This window comes from Gastrolobium bilobum, unplaced genomic scaffold (assembly GCF_033153095.1).
Source record: "Gastrolobium bilobum isolate Gb01-03AN ecotype WA unplaced genomic scaffold, APGP_CSIRO_Gbil_v1 utg2530, whole genome shotgun sequence".
NCBI lineage: Eukaryota > Viridiplantae > Streptophyta > Magnoliopsida > Fabales > Fabaceae > Gastrolobium > Gastrolobium bilobum.
The window spans coordinates 128,973-134,245 of record NW_026899712.1 but is presented as its reverse complement, the minus strand read 5'-3'; the positions used below and the strand labels follow the sequence as shown (position 1 = coordinate 134,245).

The following is a 5,273-nucleotide window of genomic DNA, read 5'->3' as shown; positions in this document are numbered from 1 at the left end:
TCACACATGCGTCTTTGACAAATAGCAAATTCTCATTCTTTTTGGATAAAAGTAGTCCACAATGCGGGCCCTCAACAGATGATTGAACAAAGATCCTATGACAATGGTTCCTTAGAAAAAGGTGAATGAGGCAATCATTAGATAGGAGGATAATTGGAGTGTCAGGGAATCGGCACAGCACATTGATATTTCCAATTTCATGGTAAAAGTGCTCCAGCAACAAGAATGCATAGCTGCCATTAAGTTTAAGGATTGTACTGTAGCAGATGACCTTGGCATAATTTAGGAAGATTGAATATATGAAAGTAATAAGTAGAAAAAGAAATAAATGCCAATTTGTGTGAACCAGAAAGTTAAATGTTGAGCTCATTTTAGCTTTGTATAAAAGTCAACTGTCCGTACTTGTGTCCGCAGTGAATCCATGTCAGGCTTGTACCTGATACAAACCTAGTAAGTTTATATTAAAAGGAAATGTCCAACTGAAGAATAAAGAGAGTTTGGTTCTTATTTCTTAAACAATCTTTTTGTATTCAAATGTATTTTCGAATTCTTTAGTATGGGTACCTTAAATCGAGAGGAACAGTGGCTAAAGTGCCACTATTCTCCATCTTATTTTTCTAAATGCCACATCAACAGTGTTATTTTTCAATATACCACGGGAGCAAGTTCGCTGGAAAATGTAACGAACTCGGTGTGCTGATGTATCACGTTTCTGAGTGGACACCAAGGTCGCTGGTGTCAGTAGCGAACTCTAGAGCAATTAATGCTGACAAGTTCGCTGATGGGCATGGCGAACTATGTGTCTTCTAGATAATTTGCTTCTTCCATTTTGTTGCACAAATTTCGAGAGAAATTATTACTCAATGTACTAGTCAATTTTTTACTAGTATGTCGAATCATGCCCATCAACGAACAAAAAGGGGGAAAAACACTATTTTGAAGTTTTTGGACAAAAAAATTGCCCGGTTAAAGCTGATTGGATAAATTTTTTCAAAGTAATGCAGTCAAACATGTCGCCTATGCTGACGGGACTAGTCCCGCCACTGATACTGACGGGACTCGTGCCACGTCAGCGCCACGTCAGCAATCCAATTACCGTAAATCTTCGGAAGACCATAACTTGTGACTCGGGTATCCAAATCAGATGATTTTTTTTTTATTTCACATAACTTTTCGAGATCTACGCAATGATACCTCGTTTGACATATTTTATCTCCCACAAACATAGTTTGAATTTGTAACAATTGTATCACAATCACAAGAGTGTTTATCCATAAGACTATGTTTGTGGGAGATAAAATATATCAAATGAGGTGTCATTGCGTAGATCTTGAAAAGTTATGTGAAATAAAAAAAAATCATCTGATTTGGATACCCGAGTCACAAGTTATGGTCTTCCGAAAATTTACGGTAATTGGACTGCTTACGTGGCGCTGACGTGGCACGAGTCCCGTCAGTATCAGTGACGGGATTAGTCCCGTCAGCATAGGTGACATGTTTGACTGCATTACTTTGAAAAAACTTATGCAATCAACTTTAACCGGGCAATTCTTTTGTCCAAAAACTTTAAAATAGTGCTTTAGCTAATAAAAAGGATATTATGTGGACGGATTTCGAGGGAAAACAATGAGAAATATAATTGTTTTCGAGGGATATTATTACTCAATGTACTAGTCAATTTTTTACTAGTACCTTGAATCATGCCCATCAGCCAACAAAAAAGATATTACGTGGAAGGAACAAAAAGGAACAAGCAAATTGTTTTTCCTCGAAAATCGTGCAACAAAAAGGAAGAAGAAAATTATCTGGAAGGCACATAGTTCGCCATGTCCATCAGCGACCTATGTGTATCTCACACTTAGTTCGCTGCTTGTGGCAGCGAACTTGTCAGCATTAGTTGCTCTAGAGTTTGCTACTGACACCAGCGATCTTGGGGTCCACAAAAAACGTGACATATCAGTACACCAAATTCTCTACACTGGCCAGCGAACTTGCTCCCATGACAGATTAAAAAATAATACTGTTGACGTGACATTTGAAGAAATAAGACTGAGAATAGTGACACTTTAGCCACTGTTCCAAATCGAGTCAACTGAAAGACCATGTTCGCTTTGGCGGGCAGAAAGTGCTCAATATGTATTTGGCTGTAATTAATGAGATGGGATTTCAATTGGGTTATAAGGTTCCATTCCATAAGAATAGTAAAAACTATAGGCGCTGTTTGATTTCGGTATCGGAAAACAGTTTTTTAGTTTTGAAAACAAAAAAATTAAAAAATTTGTTTCATAATGGTTATTCTATGAAAACGTATTAAAAACTGTATGTGTTCTGATTTTTAAAACTAAAATTAGAGAACATCTCATATGTTCTTGTTCTGTTTTTTGGATTTTGATTCTGAAATATGAAAAACCACGGAAAACTATTTTTTCATTAATAGCAATATAGTAATTATGTAAGAATTAAAAACAATATAAATTTGAATAGCATTTTGTCTCTCACTGCCTGAGCAGTAAAAAAACTGTTTTATCATTCCCTCTCTTCAAACAGATTTTATTGTTTTTCAATTTTTAAAATTCTTTTCAAAACATTATCATCAAACAAGTTTTTTCTTCTTTTATTTTACGAAACAATTTTTATAAATTGCTGTACAAAATAATTCTAAAAACAAAATAATTAAAACACAATCAAACATGTTGTTTCTTGCTTCCACTTCATCATACACCATGCTGACAAATGTTCCCACTTGCCAATGGATGTACAGCACCAAAAATACATATTAGACAGTTCTCAAGATATACCATAAACAAAGCCAGGAAACAGTGAGTCAGAATGACACTTGCTTTTTTTATTGACTGCTCCAGCCCCTCTTCCTTTTATTGGCATACCCTTACGCGGCATGACACTTGAAACAGCAGAAGCAGAAACAGAGCACATTGGACTCCTTGATCAGTGGCTTAGTCTTCTTGACCAATGTTTATTGAGGAACCATCTGTTTGCCTCTTCTAAGCACACTGTTCAAGAAGTATAGAAAGTACCAAACATTGGGAACTAATAGAGTCCAAAAAGTACTCTCTTTTTTGGTTGTAAGATTACAAAAAGTACTAGTTTGAAAGGCTAGTTGGAATTCATCCACTTCGGGATTTACATTGCACCTGAAGTACTAAATGATATTCTTTACTTTTCTTGTTAAGGTCCCGCGGTAAAGTAAAAAAAAAAGCTATAAGTAGGTGAATAAGAAAAAATAATTAGACTTAAGGGGATATTTGTTCTCATATTACATAGACAACACACAAAAATGAATGGATCAAGTATTTTTTTAAGTGTTGCATGAGACAACTTATTTCATACAACATGATAAATAATAATTCCTAAATTTAAATATGATAATATTTTTTTTATTTAGGAAAGAGGAGCACCGACTTATATACTTCCCGTAGCACCCAAAAAAATTCCATCACATTAGGTTTTAATAACACTGATGAAAGGGATTATCAGTGTTATTATTAAAATTTACCTAGATTATCTCTCTAACTTTGATGAAAGGGATTATTAGTGTTCTTATTAAGAATGGATTTGGATAAAAAAGTGGTAATTGATTGAAAAAAAGAGCACAAGGGGATTTTGAACTTTTTTTAAAAAAAAGTAAATAAAAATATCACAGCTGTTACATTTACTAATTTTGAGATACATGCAAAAAAAGAGTCTCAATTCAGATTGCATAGGGCAAGGAGCCTGTAATAACACCAATTAATTATCATATTATAGAAAGAAAACATAACATTTAAAGTTTATGCAAGTCACGAGTTTATAGCTAACAGAAAACAGTTTTTATTTTATTTTTTTAATTGTGGTAGCAAAAAATTAAAAAATAGGGGTGGAGTAAGACGATGAGGAAAGTACGTGGGTCGGGTCGGAAGGTTGAATTTGGGGAGCGAGTCTGTGCAGTGAATGAAACAGGGCACAAAGTAAATATGTATTTTATGTAGAAAGAAAAATGAAATGGGTGCAAAATGAGAATAACACATACATGGGAATTGCATGTATTAGGATAGATAGAGGACCTAGGTTCAAGTTGTAGAAACAACTTTCAGATGTACCCAATAAAATTATTATGGACGATTAAGACACTAATTTATGAATTATAATCATTTAATGATGCAATAGATGAAAATGAAATAATAAATACCATTAACTAAATGGAATATTATAAATTGTATTCTGACTTATGAAAATTGGTGTAATTTTGCAATTAACCTCTCAATAAAATTCCCTGGCTGGTCTGATAATCAACTTCCTATCCCAAAAGACAGTACTTATCCAGAAGTTAATTAAAGTACTTAGTGAAGATATGTTCATACCTGTAACTGATTCAGGTAAGGAAGATAATCAAAAGGTATGATGGAATCATCGGCAAGGCGAAGGACAGCAACTGATACAATAAAGAACAAAATATATATCATCCATCTTATGAGTCACTCATGGATTAATAGGTTATTGGCCTATAAAATAATCCTTTTAAATGCATATTACAAGAGGTTAAATAAAAAATCTAACCAACCACATGGCATAACTTTTCCACAAGTCATAGAGAACCCTCTAGTTCATCTTATTGAGGTATGTACATCTTCCATAATACACATCAATTGATGGAACCCCTGCATGGTGCACAATCGGAGCAAAATCAGAATCAACACATCTATGGCTTTAAATATATGGCATCCAAATAATGTGGTGAAGAGCATGTTACAAGAAACGGGAAAAAGTTATATTTTTTGCTTTCAGACAAGACTAAATCTAGACACGTATTCCCCCCATAATGGTTAAGGTCTGCATATATCACAATAGAAGAAATATAATTTTTTTCCATATCAGTAACTCCAATAGATAATAGTATATCTGATTGGAAATTTTGGGCTAATACCATAACGAGCAAGGGCAGATTTTGGATACAACTTTTTGATTGACCCAAAGAGGTCTCTTCTCAGTTTCTATCTTCGGATTTTTAGTTGATTCTTACTTATATTTAAATGTTTCATCACTTTCTGCACTAAATATTGGATTGCATGGTATTTTCTGTTTAGCTTAGCTTGCTGGTATAACATGATGTGGATGAAAGGATGACTAGGACATCTGTCCTTAGCCAAACCCATCTTTTGTCACTTCCAAATATTCCACCCCAAAGCTCTGAATTGAATACAAGGCTCAATGAGCAGGGATGGTTGTCTTTGCTCAAGAGTTGCAAGAGCATGGAAGATTTTAAGCAAGTTCATGCC

The 5,273-nt window shown here is 34.3% G+C and overlaps 1 long non-coding RNA gene across 2 annotated transcripts; it reads right to left on the bottom strand.

Moving 5' to 3' along the window:
• Positions 1–2,700: 2,700 nt before the first annotated feature.
• On the bottom strand, positions 2,701–5,053 carry LOC133292867 (uncharacterized). 2 transcript variants are annotated; one of them, XR_009748982.1, is made up of 3 exons: positions 4,555–5,053; positions 4,359–4,429; positions 2,701–3,011 (listed from the first exon to the last, which is right to left on the bottom strand). It is a non-coding gene; the product is annotated as an uncharacterized LOC133292867 (long non-coding RNA). The 2 variants fall into 2 exon arrangements; XR_009748983.1 differs by having other exon boundaries at positions 4,559–5,053.
• Positions 5,054–5,273: the final 220 nt, after the last annotated feature.